General features: G+C 61.4%; 1 protein-coding gene and 1 long non-coding RNA gene across 7 annotated transcripts in view; one reads left to right on the top strand and one right to left on the bottom strand.

Moving 5' to 3' along the window:
- LOC109286745 overlaps window positions 1-3,024 on the bottom strand; it is a 15,888-nt gene extending 12,864 nt beyond the window's left edge. Inside the window, exon 1 of the long non-coding RNA XR_002094664.1 lies at window positions 2,995-3,024. This is a non-coding gene — a long non-coding RNA (uncharacterized LOC109286745). The remainder of the gene's footprint in view (window positions 1-2,994) is intronic.
- RNF220 (ring finger protein 220) overlaps window positions 1-24,715 on the top strand; it is a 241,196-nt gene that overhangs the window by 85,914 nt on the left and 130,567 nt on the right. The gene's annotated exons all lie outside the window — the stretch shown is intronic.

Below are 24,715 nucleotides of genomic sequence, written 5' to 3'. Positions count from 1 at the left end.
CCCCCCAACAACCTCACTTAAACCCGATCCCTCCTCTAAGGGCCAGCCTGGCACGTCGCGGCAGTTTGCAAACAGCCTTCAGGCGGCTTCCCCGAGACATCAAAGTCTATAATTCACGCCCTCCCGCGTGCTGGGCCTTGCAAAGCCCCCGCCTTTGATGTGGCCCCCCTTCCCCCCCAGGTTACCTGCACGCGGGGGCCGAGCCGGGCATGTGTCGGCTGCGGGAGGCACCAGGCCTCTCTGCAAGGCGTTTTACAAGGTGTCTGCCATCGCGCGGCGCGTTCCTGACTGTTCGCTCCGCGCGGGGCAGCTGCAAAACAGAGGGGGTCGGGGGGCCGGGGGGGTCTTCCCCAGCGCACCTGGTCTCGCCCAGCACCTGCACGTTAATGGAAAGCCCTGGTGAGCCGCGGCGGGCGCCGTGCACAGGGCGGGCTGCGCGCTCCGGTGCCCAGGGGTCGGGGAGGTGGGGGGCACGCAGCGTCTCCTTTCCAAACTGACCTCCTTAATCTCTCCCCTGGCCTCGCAGCCTCTCCCCTCCGGGCCCCGATCGTCCTCGCTGCCCTTCTCTGCTTCTCCTCTCTCCTTTTGGAGGTGCGGGGGCCGGATCCGTGGATTTACACCAGGGATTTGCACAGGGGCATCATGGTACTTCCCGCGGCGTTCCCCATCCCTTTCGTCAGCGTCCTCAATGCTGCGTTTGCCTTTCCGGTGGTGGACTGGCTTTGGGGGGGGGGGGGGGTCAGCACCGGGACTTGCCCTGGGGCTGGGCGCGAGGACCCCAAGGTCTCTCCTGTGCCAGGCTTCATGCTCCTTGCCTCGTTCCCTGTGTGAGCCGAGTTGGCTGCACATCCCCGTAGCCTTGCACAGGGACAGCCCTGAGCCCCCAGCTCTTTGGCAGGCTTCAGCCCCCCTCCGCTTGCTCCAAAATGCCCCCACCAGCTGTATCCAGACGCTTCCCCCCCATCCCAGTTCGCACCAGTGGTCCCCATTGAATAGCGCAGAAGCTTTCTCCTGGCCTCTTGCACCATCACACCCCGTTGGCCCTCCTTCCAGTCCTGCTCAGCACTCAGGAGCCATGTCTGTCTTCCCTTCCTCCATCTCCTGCTCCATAATGCAGATTTAAGGCAGTTTTCTGGGTCTGTTGTGTATGGGAGACCCCAAGCAAGGGCAGGGCTCGGCGTTGCAAGCCCTCCAAAGCCGCGGACGGGGCAGGCTCCGGCCATAGAGATGCTCTACAACCTCAGCTTGCTTGCTTGGCTGTTTCTTGCAATCAAGCCCGTGGCCCTCATGGCTCTGAGATGCCCTCCGCATGGGCTGCGACGATGCAGAGAGCCGGGAGCCTTGCTCTGCCCCATTTCCTCCAAAGCCAGCGGGTCCTTCTAATATCCAGATGGTTTGGTCCTGCTTCTGTGTTGTGATTAATAGATGCTCCAGAGACCCCAGCTCAGAGGAAGGGGGATCCCCCCCAGTCTGGACCAGTCTGAGCGGGAGGCAAATCCCTTCCTGCCCCAGCGCACGTCGGTCTGAGCCCTCCAGCCAGGACCCTGCGGGCCAGCTCTGTCCCCCGCAACGCATGCATCTCCCAAATTGAAGTCCAGCCGTAAACCTGCCGGGGCGGCGCAGAGCTGTGCCTCTTGCAAGCCAGATGTGGCCCGCGGTCGGGGCGTTGAGCCCGCCGACGGCTTTCGCAGCCGGGATGGGCAAGGATTTATTTTTTTTTGCAGTGGGTGTCTGTGGAAATATATGGAGAGTGCCTCGCATGTGCTACCGGCTGGTAAGCTGGGAAGAAGGGGCATGAATCATGTCACCTGGCTCCGTCTTTAATCATATCAGCCCGGTTTGGTTCTCCAACAAGACAACATATATTATCTGTGTTCAAAAAGGCATTTTACAGGGTTGGGAGTCTAAATATCATTTATAAATATTTAATCCTACAAGTGATCTTTGCAAAAGAAGAATAGCTCTTCATTATCATACCTGTGTCTATTGAAATATCACCGTTATTTATCATCGCGCTGGGCGCCCGGGCTGGCCGGGGACTGCAGGGTCGGTTTGTGCCAGGTGCGGCCGCAGGGGCGGGGGGCAGAGCTGCAGGGATGCTCCGGGGAGATGACGGCACACCCCAGAATCAGCTGCTTTGGTGAGAGGGGCTGGGCAAGGCGCTGGGAGCCGTGGCCCTGTGAAGGGCATTAGCATTTCCCAGCATAGGGGCCGGTCCCGAGGTGCTGAGATGGTGTCTCGCACGGCGGGCTGGGCACGCGGTCCCAGGTCTGCTGGCTGTTTCACCTCTCTGACATTCAGCCCGGCTCTGCCCTGCTCTGTTTTGACTCCTGACAAGCCTTTCAATTTGCTCTCCTCTCTGAAGAGCCGAGAAGCCATTGATAGTTTTTCCCTCTGAATTATTGAGTCCCGGCGTCGGGTTTCAGCCCCGGCGGAGGGGCCTTGCGGGGCTGCCATTGATCCGCTGGGCTCAGGTTCAGCCCAGCCTCTTCCCCAGACGGCTGTCTCGGGGGCTGCGTGAGCGATTCGCCGTGGGTGCACGGCTCCCCTGAGCACTGCGGTACCTGCCTGGCGGCCTGGGGACCGTCGGGGTCTGGGGGTAGAAGCAGAAGAGGAGGGGTGATAGGACACAGGCAGCCCCAGGGCTCCCACACTGTGCTTCTGGCTCCCAGCACCTCCTGCACCGTGGCAGGCTTTGGCCCTCCCAGGCCTGGGCACTGCCTTGCAGCTGGGCTGAACCAGCTCCGTGATGCATGCAATGCAATGGCTGCGGGCTCGTGGTCCTCGAAAGGCTGGATATGCGGTGGGTGGGTAAAAGCATCAGCCCCGTGCACAGCAGCAAACAATATGCCAGGGATGGTGAAGAAGGGGAGGAAGCATCGCGATGCCCTCGACGACGGTGCCCAAGGTATGGTTCCCGCACCGCCAGAAAGAGAGAGAAGAAGGGTTTGCAGAAGGGAGAAAACCCCAGTCGCTTTCCCTTCCAGTCTCCACTTTGTGCCCGTGTGACACAGGAAGACGGACCCAAGGTCTGCCCCAGGCTGTAGCAGCTCTGATAGTCTCACCTGCCTCCCCCCTGGTTCGAACTCGTCTTCCTCCGGGGGGGGGCCGGCGAGGCAGCGGAGCCGCCTGCCTGCGCCCGGAGACTCCCCGTGCAGGTGCCTTTAAGAGGCGAGGAGGAGGAGGCCGCGAGGAAGGGCGCGCGGGGATGTCACGCAGCGATAACACGTCTCCAAATCGGATTACGGCAGGTTTTCGGGGGCACCGCGGCATTGATCGGCTGGGCCAGAGCCGGGGGGGCGAGGCCGCGGCGCGGCGGCGCAGGGCAATCGGATCCCTTCCATTAGGCTGATCAATAGCCCCCGCGCGGGGGGGGGAGCGTTGACAAAACCGAATAACTATAGACGTGAGAGCTGAGAAATCGCATTACGGCCCAGAGAGCCAACACAACACGGGTAACCCTGTCACCTCGCACCCCGCCGGGGGAGCTTAACCCTTGCGGGGTGGAGGGTTGCAGCCGAGACCGGGTCCGGGGTCGCCTTGTCTTGGATAAACCCCCTCTGGGGATACCCTGGCCTGGGTGCTATTGGAGAAGGGCGCTGTCGGCCAAATCCCTTCCTGCCCCCGTGCAGCGTCGGTCTGATCCTGAGCGCGGGGGCAAGACCCTCCAGGCAGGACCCTGTGGGTTGGTGCCAGCAGCATCCCAGCCCCAGTCCCAGCCTGGGCTGCAGCAGCACCAGCGCCTCTGGGGAGGCTGAAAATCCCCCGACGTGGAGCAAAAATGTGAGGATGGGGCGTGGGGGGTACAGGGAAGGCGAGCACAGATCCCAGGCGTGGGGTCCTCGCTGTGGGACCGTGAGCAAGGCAGAGACTTGTAGGAGAGGAGGGTGGGAAGGGAGCTCAGGAGGTCACATCCAGCCCCAGCCGCATCATCCCACCCGAGGCTTTGTCTGCCTGGGTCTTAAACACCTCCAAGGATGGAGACTCACCACCTCTCTGCATAACCTGTCCCAGTGCTTCACCAGCCTCCTCGGGAGAAAGTTATCCCTACTATCCAACCTCAGCTTCCCTTGCTGCAACTTGAGCCCATTGCTCCTTGGTCTCTGCTACCACTGAGGACCGTCCCTTGTCCTGGGGAGAGTGTGTCCCCGAGCCCAGGCATGGAGGTCCTGGCCCCAAAACTACCACAGTGCCCAGAAGGAACGGGCCCCCGGCTCTTGACCATGGGTCCTGGCAGAGCAGGAAGCCGTTGTGCTTGGGGCAGCGCCTGCCCCGGGTGATGGGGCTGCCCGAGCCCGGGGGCAGACGGGCTTTTGGCACCTTGATGGCTGCATGGGGCTGGTCTAGGGGGCTGGGCTGCAGAGGGTGAAGAGTGTGTGCACACACCCTGTGTGATGTAAGCGTATGTGTGTACGGAGTGTGCACACATATGCGTATGGATGCATGCAGGGTGTGAGTGTGCATGTGCAGGGTGTGAATGTGTGTGTGTGGGGGTGAGAAGTGTATGTGTGCATACAGGGTGTGAAGAGTGTGTGTGTGTGCAGTGTAAAGAGAGCATGTATATGCAGGGTGTGAACTGTGTGTGTGTGTGTGGATGCAGGGTGTGAAGAGAGTGTGCATTGTGTGAAGTATGTATGTGTATGGTGTGAAGTGCGTGCATGTGCACGCAGGGTGTGAAGAGTATGTGTGCATGGTGTGAAGTATGTGTGTGCGTATACCAGGTACAAGGTATGTGTGTGTGCGTGGTGTGAAGTGTGTGCACACGGAATGTAAATAGAGTGTGTGTGCATGCGAAGTGTGTACATGCATATACCAGGTGTGAAGTGTGCACACGTAGGGTGTGAAGAGCTCGGTGGGGACGGGCCCGGTGCAGAAGAGGGATGGCGGTTTGGCAGTGCGGAGCCTGGCACGGGGGTAGCAGTAAGCTGCTGCTCAGGAGTGAGGGGCACTGTGTGCACCCTCGGGGTGCTGTGCTGGGGGCATCGCCCCGCAGCCCCCCCCCCGTACCCGCGTGGCTCCCGCGCTGCCGGCCGTGCAGGTGCCGGGGGAAGCACCTGCACCCCTGCAGCTCCCGCCTGCCTCTGCCCAGCTCCTCTGGGCTGCCTCTCATTTGACAGGTCTCATTAGCAGACATTTAACACCTTGTTTTGCTCAGGCTCGGGCTGCAGCCAGACAACACATCCACAGCCTTTGACCCGACCCCCAGCCCCGGGTCACCTGGCCACTCGGGGCTCTCGGGAGCACGTCCTGCACCTGCCCGGCGCCCCCCTGCCGTGCACGTGGCCCCTTCCCCGAGCAGGATTTCAAGGTCCGTGTTAAAAAAACCCCATCCGAGGGAAAGGGGAGACGAGCGTTGAGTATCCTGGTATTAATTGGAGAGTCTCCCCAGGTCCCCATCACCGCCCCCCCGCACTTCTCCGTGGGCAGCGCTTTGCTCCTGCACTGCGAAGAGGGCCCAGGAGCTGCCACCTCCGTAGGCCTGCGTTTCTCTGCTCCATCCCCGCATTTTCGGTGTCTCCGGGCTCCTGCGTGGTGCCCGTGCAGACCTGGCAGCCTCACGCTGGGCTCGTGCCCCGAGCTGTCTTCCTCGCCTCTGCGTCCGTCCCCCCGGAGCGGTCGCAGGTCCTTTGGACCCTGGCGCCGTCCCCGACGTGGCTTTGGGATGGACGTGGTCTTCTCCCGCCTGCCAGGAGGACGGGGCTTGGCTGCCAGCTTTGCTCTGCTTCGTGTCGCGGGAGCGCGCGAGGCTGGACCTCGCGGGGTGCCCATAACAGAGGCTTGCGCCTCGTAAAATCCTGGCTGTAGCTGTCACGGGGGGCTGAAGGGAGGGATGATTTTATTTCTCTAGGACCCCACGGGCCGCGGTCATGCGTCGATTGTGATCTCTCCATCCTGCTGCGACAGTGCCCCCCTCCGCGCCCCCCGGCCCCGGTTAAATATAGTGGCAGACTTTGGAGGTGATTAGTAATAAAATTTTAACAAGCATCCATACGAACGTCCCTGTCACTTTTATGAGGCCATTTATAGCGGGGAGATATAGGAGCGCCTTAAATCTCCCCCTGGCGGGAGGGGCCGAGGCTGTGCCGCGGCGGGAGGGGAGGCCGCGGGGGCGGAGGGGATGCCCGCCGTGTCCCGGGCGTTGGTGTGGCCCTCGGGGTCCTCAGAGTCTTCCTGGAGCGTGGCCGGCTCCTTGCGCCTCTGCGGTGCTGGCCAGGGTTCGGTCCCAGAGCGCGTCCGGCATCCCGGCGCGTCCCGCCCAGCGCAGGGAGCATGGCCCTCGCCCCGGTCACCAACGCGGCCGAAAGCGCCTCGGGCATCCTTGTCCGGGAGCTGGGGTACAGTCCTGGCAGCAGCTGCCGTGCCTCCCCCGTGTGGGGGCTCTCCCTCTTGTCGGGCTCGAGGTTCCCCTCCTTATGCTCAAGGTCCCCTCGTTAGACTCTGGGGCCCCTGGTTAGGCTCAAGACCACCTTGTTACTCTCCGTGACCCCTTGTTAGGCTCCATAACCCCTCATTAGACTCTCTGGTCCCTCATTAGGCTTCATTGCCCCCCATTAGGCTCAAGCCCCCCTTGTTAGACTCCGTGTCCCCTCGTTAGACTCAGTAGCCCCTTGTTAGACTGCATAGCTCTTCATTAGGGTCATGCCCCCCCTTGGCAGACTCAGGGCTCCCTCGTTAGACTCCATGAGCCCCTTGTTAGACTCAGGATTGCCTTGTTCGACTCAGTGCCCCCTCATTAGACTCTAGGCTCCATAGCCCCTTGTTAGGCTCTGTGTCCTCTCGTTAGACTTAATCCTCCCTCATTAGACTCCAGGTCCCCTCACTAGACTCAAAAGCCCCTTGTTAGACTCCGTTGCTCCTCGTTAGGCTCAAGCCTCCCTGTGTTATAATCAGGACCCCCTTGTTAGACTCAAGACTCCCCTGTTTAGACTCATTACCTCCTCGTTAGACTCCAGGTCTGATCATTCGGCACAAGCCCTCCTCATTAGACTCAAAGTTCCCTCCGTAACTTTTCTGAATTTAGCAGTGCTGTTTTCTGATGATGGGAAGACACCAGAGTGGGTCTGACGTTGCAGAGAGTGCCGCCGGCCTGCAGCAGGGCAGGGGGGCCTGGCCATTGCAGGTTTGCTGCTCGGCCCCGGTCGCTCTCCTTCCAGCGTGGCACAGGTCGCTGGGTATGATGGGCCTGGGTCTGACCCAGCACGTGGCAGCTCTGATCGTCTTATGCCAATATGGTGAGGCTCTCAGCAGCGCCCTTCAAAGCATCTCAAGGCACCCGGAGTGTCGCGGCACCCAGCGGGGAAGCCCTGTGCTAGGCGTATGCACCTCCGCCCTTTGGAGGGGTCGCTGGCTTTGGTCAACGGGTGATGATTGTAAGGGCATGGGGTGCAAGGGGTCTCTGGAGCTGCCTTTGCAGGCAGGGAGCCCCCAAAACCACCCTAGTGCAGCCCCCACCCAGCTGCAAGGCTGCAGACAGAGAGCGGATCAGACACCAAGTGCCCCGGCCCTGTGGGAATCCAGCCAGAACGGCCAAGGCCCAGGCAAACAGAGACATGTGGGGGCCAGGAGTCACTGGCAGAGCTGGTGGGGGGAAGCGAGTCCCCTGCCCTCCTTACCGTGTGCCCTTGGCCCTTGCCCGCGCTGCCTCCCGCCCATGTGCCTTCGGTGCCATTGGCGTTCCCGCGCGGGGCCTGGCGAGCGGAGCGGAGCGGGGCGCACCTGGCATTTTTACTCTGCAAAGCGCGTGGCGCTGTGGTTGGGGATGGACCGGTTCCTGCTTCTGCTTTGGTTTGATTGCAGAAAGAGAAAGCAGCTTTGGGCAGCGGTGCTGGGAAGGAGGAACCAAAACAGGCAACGCTGCGGCTCCCCAGCCCAGAAATAGCAGCCTGTCCCCACCTGGTCCCTGGCCCCAGAAGGTCCCTGTCCTTGCCTCCAGTGGCGTCGGTGGGAGCTGCTCTGGCACCTCTTGCCGGCTGTCTGGGGTCACCGAGTCTGTCCCCGCACAGAGCAGCGGTTCTCAACCATGTGACGTGCAAGACCCCCGTGTTAGACTCAAGGCAGCTTTTGCTAGACTTGGAAAATGCCAGTTTTTAGTGTTCACCTGCTTTTTGACTCTGGAACAATAATAGAGCGGGTGTTTCTTTGGCAGAGAGCCCAGAATATTTTGCATGCCTGGATTTCCAGATGAGGCTAAAGGCAGGGTGCAGGGGAGCAGGATTGGGCCTGTGCCTCCTGCCCAGCATCTTTGCACCCAGCTGCACCGAAACGTTCCCCGTCTGGCCAGTGGGTGATGGCCCCGTGCCAGGGTCGTGCATGGAAGGGGGGACTCCCCATCCCTAGAGGGGTTTCGGGACAGGTCGGGGAGGATCTCGGTGCAGCGATGCCCCTGCTCTGCGATGGGGATTTCCCAGACTTCTGGGCTCTGCTAGTTGCCCCAGCTTGTTTTCTGCTCCATGTATTGGGGTTTTTTAAACCTCCCCCAGAGGTGCTGGATGCAGCCCAGGCTGGGGTGGGGCTGGGCTCCTGCTACCACCGACCCCGCAGGGTCCTGGCTGGAGGGTCTTGCCCCTGCGCCGACGCTGCACTGGGGCAGGAAGGGATTTCCCCCGTGCTCAAACTGGTTGTACTGGGGGGTTTGCCTTCCTGTACGAAGCTTTGCAGCAGCAGGACGGTGGCAGATGCAGACCCCTGCTTTCCCAGGGGCAGGGGTGACGGTAGCGAGGTCAGACACAGGGTTTGTTCGGCACAGGCCTGATCCTGCCTCAGGCAGGGCTTGGACTGGATGTGATCCCACAGCTCCGCGAGTCTATGATCCTGCGTATGGCCCATGTCAACCACGTCCTAGCCCCCAGACCCTACATGCCCTCCTTCCCCGGCCCGCGGGCACCTCTGCCGGCCGCAGGGCTGCTGCATCCCCAGGCGCCAGGCATCTCTGGAGCGACCTGGGGGGACCGACCCCAGGTCCGGAGGGCAGCTGGAGCCCCCCATGCACGCCGGGGCCGAAGCCACCTCCGGGAGGAGGTCAAAAAGGCAAAGTTTCCTGGGAGGTGAATTATCAGTGGGAGCGATAGCGGCAGGTCAAGCACCTCGGCACAGGGGTAATAGAGTTAAGGTGCCGGTGGCGGAGGGCGCCCGGCCGAGGCGTGCGGCATTAAGGCAATGAGCTGGGCTTAATCTGCCCCCAGTGAGGGCAGCGGGGTCTTTAATATTGTGTCAGGCGCGCAGGCCCGCGGTGGCGGGCTATCCTTCACGGCGGGCTAACTGAATTAGCCCCTCCTGCACCGGGGTGAGCGTGGGGTTGCAGGGAGGGCGATCGTGCCTCGCAGCTGCAGGGAGAGCGAGTGATGGCCTGGAAATTCAATCAGGGGGCGAGGTGGCCGCAGATGCTCCCGCGGCGTGGCCCGGGACCCGGGGCTCCCCTGCCGCCTCGTGGGGACGGCGCCCGTGGCTCCGTGGCGCGCGGGACGAGGCCGCCCGGCCCCTGCGCTGCTTCATGACGCCCCTAGATCTTGGCACGTCTCCGGGACTGGACTCTGAGACCTGCCTGTTCTACCCACTAGGCCCTGCTGTCCCCCCAGGAGGCCGTGTTTGCCAGCCAGCTGCCACCCCCTGCTCCGGCAATCTTCTTGCATCAGGAAGGGACCGCGTGCGCTGGGGTCCAGGCGCAGCAGAGCCGGTTTGTGTACCAGCCTCTGCCACTGACCCCCTGGGTGTCCTTGGGTGAGTTCCTTTGCCCCGGGTCCGCCCGTTCCCCCGACAGTCCACGGCAGGCTGAATAAAGTGCTCTGAGCCTGCTCCTTCCCCCACCAGAAATGCCGGGGCTCCAGGTGCTCAGGCACGGTGATGTCCCCTCCCTGGGAACCCTGCTTCGGGCTTCGCCCAGTCCTGTTGGCGTAACGTCTCTCCGTCTGTCCACGTCTCTGGCTTCGATAAAATCGTCCCTCCAAGTCACCGCACCGTCATGCAAGGACTCGGTGATCCTGCCCCCTTCCAGAGCGAGCCCAAAATGGGCTGCTCTGTGTGTCATTGGCCCCATACTGCTTGCAGCCGCGGGGGGAGAGTTTCCTTCAGTGCAAGTGGCAAAGCTCAGAGCTTTTGGAGGGGCGAGCCCCCACCCCTGCGCCTATCTGTGTGCTGAGCTGGGGGGTTTGCCTGCCCCATCACGCACAGCCGGGGTCTCCAGGCCTCCGAGAGCCAGGGAGAGGGGTGGATGCTGGGAGGGGACGGGACTTGCCTGGGGTCACTCAGTGAAGCAGTAGCAGAGGCTCCTCTGCAAGGCCTCCCCCCACCCCACCCTTTCTGCTCTGTGCTGCGAGCACCACTCCTCTAGGCACCCCTGCCCCTATAGCCTCCCTGCCTGAGGGTCTGCAAAAGGAAGGGACCCTCTTCTAAACCACCCTAACCCTAATCTGGGCCAAGCCCCTAGATCCCTGTGCATGGGGGGGCACCAGGCCCCCGTCCCAGCCCTGTCCCCTGCAGCCGTGCGCCCCACCTCCTGCCCCGCGTGCTTCCCCATTACAAACAGAGGCTCTGGCTCCCCTGAAAGAGCCGCATCTATCAGAGGCGCTCGTGTCGGCCGTAAATTGTACCGTAATGATGATTTCCTAAGTGGGCCGACGGGTGCTATATCCGCTCCCGCCTGCAGCCGCGGCTCCCTTCCCCCCGGGTCCCACCAGGGCCATTTGTTGTCCCCCTCCTTGTCATCACTGGGGCTGGACGGGAAGGGGACCATACGGTCCTGGAGCCCCCACCTCCCCCCAGGAAGCCCATGTGTGCGTTGTGGGGGGAGGCCAGGCTGCTCCGGGTAGGACCGGGGGAGCCGGCTGCATCTGGAGGCCCTTAGGCCGAGCCCCCGCCGCCCCCCAGGCTGTGCGGAGCAGGCCCGACGTGTGAAAGCTGCAATTACGGGTAATCCCCTCGCCCGGCGCATGGTTTGAATTTGGCAGAACAGGAATGCGAAGGGAGGGGGGCGTCGAAATGCCGCCCAGACCCGCAGCTGTAGGAGTCATCAGTGCACATCTGGTTGCAGCTGGCGAGCCGCCGATTTTGCAGCATGTCCTTGCCCCTGCGCGGGCCTGGCATGGATGTGCACCGCCCCCCGCCAGGCGCATGCTCTTCGCTGGGCCTGATCCTGGAGACTCTCTTGGAAGGCAGCGCGGGGCTGGCTTTGGGGAGGGGGGTCCTTTGGCCAGAGCCTGCCGCCGCCTCGCTAACACAGCCTGGTTTGGGGCTCAGGGCGGGGGCTGCATGCTGCCGACGGCTTTCCAAGGCTCAATCCTACTGGTGTCTCGGTTTTCACTCTCTGTAAAATGGGCAGATAATACCACCTCATCTGGGCCAGGCGCTCTGAGATCTTGCGGGCGGAGAGTGCAGGACGAGAGGGATTCCCAGGCTGGTTTCCCAGAATCCTTTGCGTTTAGGTTGGCGAGGGCCAGACAAGGGGGAGGCGGCCCCAACCCCTTCAGCATCCGACTGGGCCCTGGGCAGTGCCCGGGCATCATAAACCCCTGCAATGGGTCCGAGGCCACAGGGGACAGTGCTGCGGGGGGCTGTGCACTGGGAAGACGCAGGGCCTCCCTGGGCTGAGATGGACCCCCCACCCAGCACTCCCAGCTCGGTTACAGGACCGGCTAATCCCTGATGGGTGATGGCAGAGAGGATGGAGGTGGGCTTTTCCCTGTGACCCCAGGGGACAGGACGAGGAGCAGTGGCCTCAAACTGCAGCAGGGGAAACTGAGGCTGGAGGTGAGAAGGGACTTTCTCACTCTGAGGGGGCTCAGGCAGGGGAGCAGGGAAGCGAAGAAACCTGAGGAAGTGGGGCACCTGGGGTTGTCCTGGCTGTGGGCTTTCCTCTTTGAATTCTCCATCCAGGTGTGCAGCTGTGCCCTGTGATCAGTGCCTGGCCTTTGCACCACTCCTTAAATCCACTTGAGTAGCCCCAGGATCAGTGGTCAAAGGTCCTCCTAGCCCTAAGCGCTGGCTGGGCCAGCAGGGTTACGGCATGCCCGCATGCAGACAAGGGGGTGGCCGCCCGGCTGACAGAGACAGGACCCCGCTCCTTGACACGCGGTGTCTGCATAACAAGCCACGGCTGCAAGGCAGCATTCGAAGTGCATTGCGTTATCCGGCTGGGGAGACACGGATGAGCCACGCCGGAAACCCGGCAGGGCTTGCAAGGTGGGAGGAAAGGGCCGAATCCTCTCCGCTGGCACTTCCAAGCAGAGGCTGGACGCACGTCCATCGGGCTGGGTAAGCGGGGCCGTGCAGGGCAGGGGGCTGGGGGACCTTAGAGGTGATTCTGCGATCGAGCAAGCACTGGGGGTCCGGGTCCTTGCAGGCACCTGCCAGCTCCGGGGTGGCTCGGAGGCGAGTGCGTGTCCTGCTGCGTCGCTGGAGAAGCAGAGACGGGCAATGCGGGTGGTCGGGGCATGGAGGGGAGAGGCGATGAGGCTAGTGAGGCCAGGCCTGCTCAGTTTGGAAAAAAGATGCTTATGGGGGACTGGAGAAGGGTTTGCAGCATACGAACTGGGGGAGAGGAAGTGAATAGGGATTTATTACCGACCGCCTCTGGACATGACTGAGCACACGGCCGCTCTTCTACCGCGTCCCTTCCTCGGGTCCCGAGGCCAAGCACCCTCCTGGCAAACGGGCCTGACCCCGCGTCCCAGGGCCGGAGGCAGCGAGCTCAGCCCGCGTGCTCCCGTGCCCCGCCGTGGAGGTGTCCCCGGCTTTGCCTCCTTAGAAATTAATTTTCCTGTCGATTGCCGTATTCCCTTGAATTGATGGGGGCCAAGCCTCGGGCTGCTTGCCAGCCGCAGGCATCGCCGGAGCCAAGCGCACGAGCGCCGCGGGCTGCGGAGTGTAATGAACTCTCCAAGGACTCGTTGCCGCCCGGCGCGTGCTCCACATTAGCCGAGGAGTCATCTGGCCCAGCTATTAACTGTCCCATTTAACGTCGTAAATTATTAACCTAATTTTGAGGAGGGTCGGTGGTGGCTCGCACTGCACGGCCCCCTCCCTGCCTCTTGGCAAGGGGTAAAACGTGTCTTGCTCCAGGCTGGGGTAGCTCTGGGGGGTGGGTCCTGGGTTCGGGTCTCTCCGGGTTCAGCCGCGCCCCGGCTGCCGTCGCTTCTTGCCCCGCGAGGTCCAGCTGGCCGTGAATGACCCCCTGGAAAGCAGCGGAGGGGCATGGAGCTGCACGGCTGCCCCATGGGGCGGCTGGGGATGCCGTGGGCTGAGCCCGGGCCCTGTTGTGGCCTCTCTCACGTGGGCTGGCAGCTCACGGGGACTCTCCTTAGCACCTCGGCACCACAGCTGGGGCCTGAGTCTCTCCCCGCGCCCTCGGACAGGACAAGCTTGCTGAGAAACGATGGGCGGTTTCTGCTCCGGGTCCCAGACCAACAGGAGCGTGGTTGTTTGAGTCAAACGTCCCACACGTTTTATCTCGCGGCGCGTGGAAAGGCGCCAAAGGCAGCGGGGAAATGGGGTGCGTTTGTCTTTTCCCCTCCTTTTCGCTCCCTTTTTTCTGGTCTCCCAAACTAAAAAAGGAGAGGAGGGATGAGAGCGGCTGGCTCTCCTGGCTGGCCGGGTGGATGCATCCTGTCCCCCGCCACCGACATCCCTCCTCCGGGCAGCTCGAGCCTGTTCCCCTCCAGCTGCCAGCGGGGGAGCAAGAAGGTCACGATCGGGCTTTGCAGGAAGGATCCAGCCTGGGCTTTGTGCACAAGGAGCAAAGCACGAGCCCCCACTCCCAAGCCCGCTGCTAGCGGGTGGGCTCGAGGCCCCGGGTCCTCCGGACAGAGCCGAGTGCCGCACCCAGCATCGCGCTGTTCGGGAACGGCGCCGACGCCGGGCGTGAAACGTCCGGCCCACCTCCCTCCTTTGTAATCCTTCGAAAGGTTTCTCTCCCTGAAACCCCGCACCCCCGTGCCCTCCCCCCAAAAAATTATTATAAAGAATTATTGCCATTAGTACGTCTTTCCTGGTGAAAGGAGAAAATCGCCTCATTCATAATTTATACCCTCAATTACTATTAATAAAGAAATATTTCAGCAGAAAATCGCCTGGGAAAATTACACGTAACATTGCATTAACATTCTATTTGAACATTTTCATCACATTTGTTATAGAGTTAATAAGGGGGATATGCTCCCGTGACTTCTTCATGAAATTATGGGCTGCCTATGATAGTTTAATCTTTTAGACTTTATATAATATATTCACTTTACTAATTGAGCTATCCGAGGAGCAGTTAGGGATGTTCTTCAACGTGGAAGACAAAGCGATCGCGGCCGTGACTTCCTGACGGCAAGATCTCCTTCCGGAGATGAGGAGGGGAGATGCGCCGACGGCCTTTGTCCTTTCCCCTCAGACCCGCTTCGAAAGCGAGCGTGGAGGAGGGTGCGGGATGAGCTGAGCGCGTGGGGCTGCTCCTGATCAGGTCGCCGCGGCACGAGCGTGTGAGCCCGTGTGTGTAAAGCTGACCAGGGGGAAGTTGCTGTCCCGGGATAAGGGTGTCTGCACACGGAGCAGTGCCTGCTTTAGCCTGGGACAACATGCAGTTGTCCGTGTCCGCTGTCCCGGGACAGACCCTTCATGGGATAGGAAGAGCCAGCGGGTCATCCCGGGGCATCACCATCGGTTGTCCTGGGATTGCATCGTTGAATCGGCGGCTGAAAAGCCGCCGTGCATTGAGCTGCTTGCACAACCCCGATGGAAAGAGCAATGTGTGGACACGCCAATCCCGGGACGTTTCTGTTCCAGGGCAAACCCAGGTGCAGCTTGTCCCGGGACAAGCGCAACGTCTGTTCCTAGCCTCAGGGTCCCCAGGTGGGGAGCTGGCTGGGCTGGACTCTCATGTCCCCGGGGAGCATTGCCCACCGTCTTTGGACGTGTTTGCCGGGTTGCCGGCTGATGGGAGCCCGGGTGGCTGCAGAAAAAGTAGCCCAGGTATCTCGGTCTGGTTGGACTCGAGGGATCTCTCGGGTGGCGCATGCCCCCTTGGAAAATGCCAGCTCTTCATTTTCACTCCTTTTTCTGCTGCAAAGAGCTCAGCAAAATCAGAGCAGGGCGGGAGGGTGCAAGCGCCCTGGATTCCTACTGGAAATCTCTGCATTTCTCTTGCAGATCCAGCCTGGGTGTTTGCACACCGCGCGGCACTCGTGTCATGTTGTGTCGTGTGCACCCTTGCAAGGATCTCGCGGCGCCTGGTTGAGCGGGTGCCTCCGACACGTGAGCAGGTGTGAGCGGAGAGCGTGCATCCCCAGCCCCTGTGTGGCACCGTCTCCCGGCCAGCCCGGAGGGGCTCAGCTCTTGCTGGTGGGGCCCGGCCCCTGGTCCGACGCATCCCATACGTATTCAGCAAAGTGCCCTGGTGCAGAAGCAATCTGTTCCCCTCAGGACTGAATAGTCCAGAGTTAATGAGACACGTCGGGATGCCAGGCATCGTCACTTGGGTCTCACTAGGCACCGGTTTGGAGGTACAGCCCGCATAGCCACGTGCCCAGGGGACCTGTCCCCTGCCCCAGACAGCGCGAGGTGGGCTGTACCCGGTGCAGCGGGGCACGAGGACGCAGGGACACCCTGGAGCAGCTCTCCCTGCCCTCTTGCATCCCCTCTGCCTTCGATGCGTGCATGCAAGCGATGCCGAGCTGAGCCGCTGCAGTCCCTCCCGACGCTCTCCCCCAGCTCACAGGGGAGGGCAGGGGGCTACGTATCAAGGGGTCTCTCCATTGCCCAGTCCCTCTTGCTGGCCCTGGGCTGCTCTGTAGCCTTTCGCCCCGGGCGAGAGGGGCACCGCACTGCGTCGGCCCTGCCCTGCCGCCCGCGCCCCCGGTGCCAGGGTGGGAGCAGCCCACGAGGCTCGTCAACAGCTCCAGCTGGGTTAAGTGCGGCCCGTTGGGGCGGCGGGACACAGCGTCAGGGCATTGTGGAGCGGAGAAGGGCAGAGAGAGAAGCTGAATAAACAAGTGCAGCTTGTCCCCGTCTTTTTTTTTTGTTCCTTTTTCTCCCCGCGCTGTTGTTCCAGCCGGACAATCGCTCTGCAGAGCGGGGGGGAGGCCGCCCTTCAGGCGTGCGGGGCCTCGGCAGGAGGGGTCTCTGTAGGCAGTGGGGGGGCAGATGTTGAATCAGGTGGATGCACCTGGGCCCAGGTACCGGGGGAGTGTCCGGCCCAGGTGTGTCCACGTTATTGGGCATCCGCCGCCCCGAGAACGAGCAGCCCGGCCGATGCCTGCGCGTGTCGGCATGCGTGGGGCGTGTGTCCCGTGCCCCAGGATGGTTTGGGATGATGCAGTTGGGGCTGATCCTGCTTTGAGCGGAGGTTGGATTAGTTGACTCCTGAGGTCCCTATGAGTCCCTGCACCGGTGTCACCGGAGGTTTTGAGAGGCATCTAGACTGAGCAGAGACGCTGTTCTTCCACGTCCGAAAAGAGCCCAGGTCCGTGCCCCTTGGTGCAAGCCCCTCCGCGCTCAAAACGCGCCAGTGCAGCCTGCGCCGCTCGGGGCCACGGCTGGTTTGAAGGCAGCCCTGGTGCGGATTTGTCTCGCATCTCCCCGACCCTCGCACACGTGCGCACCCTGCTCCCTGGGGCGCGTTGTCCGGGGGTGATATACAATCCAATGACACGTGGCATTTGGAAAAAGTCGTTTCTCCCATCAGGATTCATTATCCTGCTTCAGGCTGGGAAGCCCGAGGGCTGCCCCCTCCTCCCCAGAACTGCGCCCACTCTCGGGGTGCTTCGGGAGCAGGGTGAGGCTGGGCGCGTGGGCACATCCCGCTCCCCTGGGCTCCAGCCCCTGCAAGTCAGGCAGGTTTCCCAGGGCTGGGTCTAGAGGGGGATGTCGAGCGCGGCTATAACCCTGGCCGTGGCACGGATGCCAGTGGCCGCGTGCTTGGGCGGTGCATGGCAATGGTAGGGACCGGAGTATCTGGGGCCCAGCTGTGCACCAGTCCCCGTGCCCGTTTCGGGAGCTCGCTGTCTCCCCATGGTGCATCCCAAGGGCTGCCCTGGCCGCGTGCGAGGCCCGGACGCCTGGGTCCTATTCTCCGCCCGGCCCCAGCGGTCTCGGTGGAGGCAGGTGAGAAGGACGCTTTCCGTCGTGCTTCCTGCCCCCTCGACGCCCGCGAGTTCTGCGGACCCCAGCCTCTAATTATGCAGTCAGCCCCAAATCGGCTGCGTCTAACGAGGCTGACAGACTAATATCTCAAGAGCCCTTAATGCGTTATCGTCCCTCGCCGGATGACCTCATATTTATAGCGGCTCTGGCGGGAGGTTGAGAGACGTCCTTCTCCCCCCGCCACCCCCCCAGAGCCGTGGCTCTTCAGCCTCATCTGTTAGGATCAGGAGGGGAGCGGAGAAATCTCCCCGTCCATCCATCACCGCCCGAGTTCACGCTATTAGATGATTAAAGACATTTTTTATAATATTTGGAAGAGGCTTGGAAACGTCTCTCAAACCGCGTGATTAATTGCCGGCTTAACCCTTCGTTGGCCCGGCCGGAGAGCCTGGTGCGGCGCGGGGCTGTTCCTGCCCCGGCGAGGTGTGATTCATAGCCCCGGGCACCTGCAGGAAGCACGGGCCCCTCGGCAGTTCCTGATCCAACTGGGGCTTGGTGGTTTCTGAGGCTTTCAACGGCTCCAGCGCGGAGGAAACGAGCCCCCTGGGCTGTTATGCAACAGGCGCCGGAGGTGTTACACGCGTGCCCACGTTGCACGTGGTGCGATGGGCGGGAGCTCTGGATCCCCGTGTGTACCCTTGCCTGCGTGCCCAGTCTCTGCCCGTGGCTCTCCCGTCTCTCCGGGGTATTTGGCTCAGCCGCATGTCGCTGCAGCGTGTGCTCACTTTGCAGGCAGCTGGGTGTTCAGCGTCACGGGGGGGACAGCGGATGCCCCCACCCCATAGTCATCCCCCCCCCCAGCAGGGTCTGCCCTAGCCCCAGCTGCGTGCTGCTACGGGGCAGTGCAACACCTCCCGGGATCCCTTGTTGCGACCTCCGTTTCTTGCAGCTTGATTGCCAGATACGAGCAATGGTTATGGAGGGCTCCTGGCATCCCCCTTTTTTTTCTGTAAATACCCACTTTTTTCTTACTTGTGCATCGTTCCTATAGGGACACGTCCCCTATGCATTTGGCACATGGGACGGCAGGGGAGGAAGGGTGGAGGTGCCTGCAACCCACCCCGGCCATGCGTCCTCGAGCGGAGCCATCGGCAAGAGGCAAATCAGCGATGTTTCAGTCCCACCGTTCAAGTATCTGAGCCGTCCGCGGGTTCGTTATCGTTGCAGCTCAGGCCTTATCTTTGCACCGTCTTGCCTGCTGCTCTCGACGTGTGCAAGGGCGGGAGGGGAAATCCTTGCCTGTCGTCAAAAAACAAGTGAAAGGACAGAGCAGTTCCCCAGGCATTGCATGGTTATACGCAGCCCTGAGCTGGGGCTTAACGAGGCAGGGTGGCGTCATTCCTGCCAGGATCCAGGCGGGGGAAACTGAGGTACGGAGCTGGGGGGCAGAGTCTGGCGCTGAACCCAAGCGTCCCGCACCCACCGCAGCTCCCTCGGCCGTCCTCGCCCGCGCGGGTCTTGACAAACTCTGCAAATGCTGTGATGAATCCCAGAGGCGCCCGGCACGGGGTCTCCGAGGTCTCCAAGGTTTAAACAGCCTGACACGGAGGCAGCTGAGCCATCGCAGGCAGGAGCCAGGAGACTCCTGCTCTCCCGTGTCCAGGGAGCCTTTTCGGGGGGGTCCCGAGGCTTCGCGCCTCTCGGGCTCGTGCCCCCGGGCCCTGCAGAAGGCAGGGGGCCGAGCAGAGCAGAGCAGAGCATCCCCCGGACCGGCCGGCTGAGAGAGGGGCTTTGCACGGTGAGCGCGGGGGCACGGTCGGGGCTTGTCCTGAGGATGCTCCTCGGGGCGCCGTCCTGTACTGGGTCACGGGGCGGCGAGGAAGGGGAGATGCTCCAGACCCCCTGACTCCAGCTGCCTCCTTCCCACCCTCGTTGCTTATTTCTGGGCCATTATGTTGGACAGGGGGAATTTGTTTCTGTCCAGAGCAGATGCCTGGGCAGGCTCTGGCCTCCAGGAATCCATCAGCCCGGGCACTTGTTTGTGCCTCCCCCGGGACCCTCGCCCTGCCCCTTGCACCAGCCCTCACCCCCCCGTTCACGTGCCCACGCTTGGCTCACAGACGCGCTGCAGGCACACACACACGGCACAGGGGAGAGGCCAGGTCCGTACGCACATGCATGCACACATGTGCAGAGGACACAGGAATGAGGCTAAGTCCATACATGTGCTTGCACTCATGTGCAGAGGACACAGGAAGGGGGCTAGGTCCATATGTATGCACACACATACACATGCACACACATGCAGATAACACAGGAAAGAGGCTACGTCCATACACGCACACACACCGGGGACACAGGAAAGAAACTGGATCCACACACACACACACACACACGAAGAGGGCACAGGAAAACGACTAGGTCCATACATGTGTGTGCACACGTGCAGAGGACACAGGAAAGAGGCTAGTTCTCTAAATGTACACACACGCACAACGCAGAGGACACAGAAAAGTGGCTAGGTCCGTACACACACACACACACGTATGCAAAGGACACAGGAAAGACTCTAGGTCCCTGCATACACACCTAGGACACAGGAAAGAGGCAAGATCTATGAACTTACATGTACACTTGCATGCACACGCACACACACACACACACACACACACACACACACAGAGGACCCAGGAAAGAGGTTAAGTCCATGAACACACACACGCACACCCCCACGACACATACACACACCACCCAGGAAAGAAGCTAGGTCTGTGAACACCCCACACACACACACACAGAGGCACACACGCAGCCTAGGAAAGAGGCTAGGCACACACCCGTGCCCCCAGAGCCATGCAGGGATCCAACTGCACGCACCCCCAGGGGAAGGCTGGTGCTCTGGGACACGCACTCCCCATGCCCTGCCTGGGTTTGCCTGGGCTAGGGGTGCGGGGAAGGGGCTCCTCCCTGCCGGCTGCACCGCTCTCGTGCAGAGCCAGGCCAGGCTGGGCGGAGGCCGAACCCCTGGTCATCTGCTAGGCACGATGCTAAAGCCTTGTAATGGCCGTGCGTGCACTGGCCCGCCTTGCAATGGCCAATGCAGCAGCGTTTCCCCCACTAAATTTCTGCGTCGGACATGGAAAGGTGGAGACGTCTGGCTGCACCACCCCTGCTCTCAGCAGCTCCCGGGGCAGGGTGCATTGCCTGCAGGCTGGACCGGAGCGTCCAGGGGTCCGGTTGGAGCAGGGGATGGGTGCTGAGACCCGGCGGCGTGGGAGCCGCCAGCTTTTCCCTCCCTCCTTCCCCCATGGCCTGCACATGAAAGAGAAGCCCAGATACCAGAGCAACCTTTGGCACATTTATTGACACTCCCTGAGTTCATACTGCAACTCTACAATCTTTCCCCGAGATTATTAAAAATTAATTGATCACTTTTATATCCCCCCGATACCCAAGGCTGCTCAGAGCCGGGCGCTGGGAGCGGGGTGTGGGGAGGGCGGAGGGGGGTGTAGAAAACACACTGATAAATGTTAATTACTCTTTTACAGCCCCTTGTCAAATTCCAAAGCAAGTCGTAAATTCATTAAACTCTAACGGATTGAGCACATGCAGCTTATTTAGTCGCCATAAACAAGATCATTTGGATGTTGACTTTTCCTCTTTTATTGCTCTGGCAAAAAAAAGAAAGAAAAAATAAGGGGCGGGGGGAAAATGGAATCGGGGAGGGGACGGTGGTTGCCAGAGAAAAAGTTCAGGCCTCTTAATATCCGGCTGTCCCCCAAAAGCCCCAGGGCAGGAGCTGGCCCCCTTTGTGCTGAGCTGGGCCTGGGACCCAGGTGTCCCGACGCTCCTAAGTCACCGGGGCCCGTTCCTCATGCAAGTAGTTGAGACAGGAAATGACATTAAGGGGCTTCGCCTGCCCGCACGAGGCTGGACAGGCTGCTGGGTGGGGGAGTCTCCATCCTTGGAGAGGTTTAGGACCCCCTTGGCCAGGATGATGTAGCTGGGGCTGGTCCTGCTTGGATGTGAGGTCCCTTCCTGCCCTCGTCTGCGATTCGGGCTCCACGGGGGGTCTTGCAGGGTCTGCGTGCCGCGGACACCTCCCTCTGTGCAGGGCAGCAGGGCCAGGACCCATTGTTCCTCGACCCGCGCGGTGTGCGATCCTCGACCGGGGATTATCAAGCAGGACTCCTGGGTTTTCCAGCCCTGCGCGGCATGCGATCCTCGACTGGGGATTAATGAGCCCAGCCGGGTACCAGGACCTGCCTTCTTGGGCTATCTTCACGCCTGCCAACCTGTGCCCGGAGACAGGCAGGGCACAACAAGACCTCTTGCCTTTGGTGAGCCCGACCCCGGAGCCCCGTGCCATGTAGCCCAGCCACGATCCAGGGGAAAAGCGCCACGATTTAGGGCCCAAGGGACCTCGTATATTAGCACCACGGCCTCGCCTACCTCCACGTCTCCCCGGGGCGTCCTGGCTGGGGAGAGGCAGAGGCGGGAAGGTCAGATCCTGGCAAGCGCTTTCTTCCTGCTGGTCGTCAAGTACAAAGGGCATTGATAAATCTCTGCGGCGGGCGGGCGGGCAGGCGGGCAGGCGGGCGGGCATGTGTCCCGGCAGCCCTGCCCGGGGGCGCCTTGTCGCACCAAACCCTGGGTTCCTGCCCCTGCGGGTCTCCCTGGGGGTCTCCCCCACGGGCGCCTGCACCCCCAGCCCCGGGGCCGCGGGGTCGGGAGCCGGCGGCGGGCAGCCAGGGGTTAACGGAAGGAAGGCGTTCCCGGCTAAGCAGTAGCTAACAGCCACCGGCTAATAACTTTATGGCTTCAAAGCAGGGCATTTATCATGCTGAAGTTTGTTTATGCACTAGTTATATGGCATATTATACCCGATCTGTGTTGGCCTGATAAATCCTCCATGACAAGAGAGGCTACCAGCGGGGACCTGCCGAGTCCAAAAGACCAGTAGCTTTTTCCTGAACTCTGCTTTCTGCGATAAGGATGTTTTTTCCCGCTTTTGTTTTGTAAGGGGGGGTGGGGAAACCCAGTGACCTGTAAACTTCCCCAAAAGAGCCCCTGAACGCTGAGCGGTCCCGTGGCTGGGCCCGGTGGGGAAGGGGAAGGACCTGGGTGTCCGAGGAGGCTCTGAGCCCAGGTCCTGTGTGCTCCCCGGAGGGGGGAAGTGGGACTTGGCGAAGCCCAGCATCTGGCCGGCATCCCCCAGGTCACTAGTGCCAGCGCCCCGGTGTCCGTGCCCTCTTGGGGCAGCGCGGGCACAGGAGACTATTTCTCCTGTCTTTCAGTGATCTGACCCCCTCTACACCAGCTGAGTGAGCTTTAATGTGCCCATTACTGCGATGGGGAAACTGAGGCACAGAGAGGCCTGCTGCAGGGTGTGGGGTGAATGGCTGGGAGTAGAGTCCAGGCCTCCTGGCCCTGGCTTCACACCCTCCCTGCCCCGTGCCCAGAGCGGAGCAGCGCGGGGATCCCCAGCGCACCCCGGCTCTGTCCTGTGCGGCATCAAGTCCCTTCTGGGAGCCGAGGCCGGCACTGAGTCCGGCCCCCGTGAAGGGGGCAGGATCTGCCCACCTGGGCATGCAGGGTCAGGTGGGATGGACGGAGTTGGGGCGTCGGGTGCTGGCGTGCCCTTGCCCTGGCCCGAGCCTCAGCCCCGTCCGGCTGGCCCGGGTCACGGCACCAGGGCTGTGGGGGGAGCTCTCACCGCCCTCCTCCGCGCCCCCGGCTCGACCGGTGTGGCAGGGCTCGGCACCCGCCTGCGCACATGGCTGTTGGGTTGTGGTGTGTGTGTGTGCACGTGTGTGTCTCTGAGCGTTCGTGTGGTTCTGTGTGTGTGTGTATCTATGTGTGTCTGTGGGCATGTGTGTGTGCCCCGTGTGTATCTGTGCATACTTGTGTTTGTACCCCTGCACATGTGTGTGTATCTCTGTGTGTCTACGAGCATGTGTGCCCTCATGTGTACATCTGTTGGTATTCCTGTGTGTGTGTGTGTCTGTGAGCATGTGTGTGCTCCCATGTGTGTCTGTGCATACATGTGTTGGTACCTCTGCATGTGCGTGTATCTATGTGTGTCTGTGTGTCTATGAGTGTGTGTGTGTGTGCGTGCGTGTGTGTGTGAATGTGGACATGTGTCCATGAGCATGTGTTGGTTTCCTGGGGTATGTGTGTAGGAATGTGTGTGTATATGTGTGTGTGTTGGTGAGTGCGTTGGTTCCCCAAGGTGCCTGTGTCTATGAACATGTTTGTGTGTCCATAAGCATGTGTTGGTTTCCTAGTGGGGTGTGTGTGGACGTGTGTGAGCATGTGTTGGTTCTCCAGGGTGTGTGTGTACAAATCTTTGTGTGTGTGTGTGTGTGTGTGAGCATATGCCAGGTTCCTGGGGTGTGTGTATATGAATGGATGTGACTATGTGGGAGTGTCTGTGAGCATGTGTTGGTTCCCCAGGGTATGTATATATGAGAGTGTGTGTGTGTCTGTGAGTGTGTTCTGTTCCCCAGGGTGTGTGTGTGACTGTGTGTGTGCATGTCTCTGAGTGTGTGTTGTTCCCTGGAGTGTGTGTGAATGTGTGTGCATCTGTGTGCGAGCATGTGCCAGTTTCCCAGCGTGTGTGTATATGAATGTGCGTGTCTGACTATATGGGTGTGTCTGCAAGCGTGTCCGTTCCCCGGTGTGCGTATCTGTGTGTGTGAGCGTGTGTTGTTCCTTGGGCTGCGTGTATATCAATGTGTGCGTACCCTGAGCCCACGCTGGTTCCCCAGCATGCGTGTGCCCACTTCTGGGTGTCGGCTCACACGTGTCGCCGCAAGTGCGCACCGGCCGCGCCGGCTGTAAATACTGCCGGTGCCTCGGGGAGGTGCCGTGGTTTATAGCTCAAGGTCAGGCCCATGAATCACACGGAGGTGTCGGAAGGAGCATTAACTCCTGGCCTTCTCCGGGGCGGCGCAGGGGCCGGGGGGCCGCGGGCGGTGATTAAAGGCAGCCCCTTCCCCTGCCCGTTTTACGGTAAAAGGAAAGCAGTAAATGAGGGGCCTGCGGTCCCGGGGCTCGCCCGCCTGCCCCTGGGAGAGCTGCCCCGTGCCTGGGGCAGGGGTAGGGCCCTCGGGCTTTGGCCCCCTCTGCCAGCTCCGCACGGCGGACGTGCTGCGCCTCGTTACGACTCCAGCTCTGACGACTTGGGGTAACGTGGGGCCCCTGCAGGACACGCTAGGAAATCGGGTCGTCACACCAGACGACAAAGCTAACCGATTTAATGACTTCTTTGCCTCCATTTTCCTGAGCAGGGACCAGGTCATCCCCCCCACCGGGCCCCCCTCAGGCCCCAGGGGAAGCACACCCAGGCCAAGGGTCAGGGAGGATCTAGTCAGGGAACGTCTGGAGGGACTGGACGTGCTTAAATCAGCTGGTCCAGACAATCTTCACCCCGAGTGCTGAGGGAATTAGCTGCGGTCATTGCAGGACCCCTGGCACGGCTGTACGAGCACTCGTGGGGCTCTGGTGTGTGCCAGAGGACTGGAAGAGGCCAACGTGGTTCCCATCTTCAAAAAGGGAGGAAGGAGGACCCGGGAAACTATAGGCCAGTTAGTCTTACCTCGATCCTGGGGAAGCTTTTTGAGAGAGTTATCCTGGCGCATGTCCATGAGGGGCCAGC

This window comes from Gavialis gangeticus, unplaced genomic scaffold (genome assembly GCF_001723915.1).
Source record: "Gavialis gangeticus isolate Ggan-Ray unplaced genomic scaffold, GavGan_comp1, whole genome shotgun sequence".
Classification (NCBI taxonomy): domain Eukaryota; kingdom Metazoa; phylum Chordata; order Crocodylia; family Gavialidae; genus Gavialis; species Gavialis gangeticus.
Note: the sequence above shows the minus strand (reverse complement) of the source record. Positions and strands in the feature narration are given on the sequence as shown.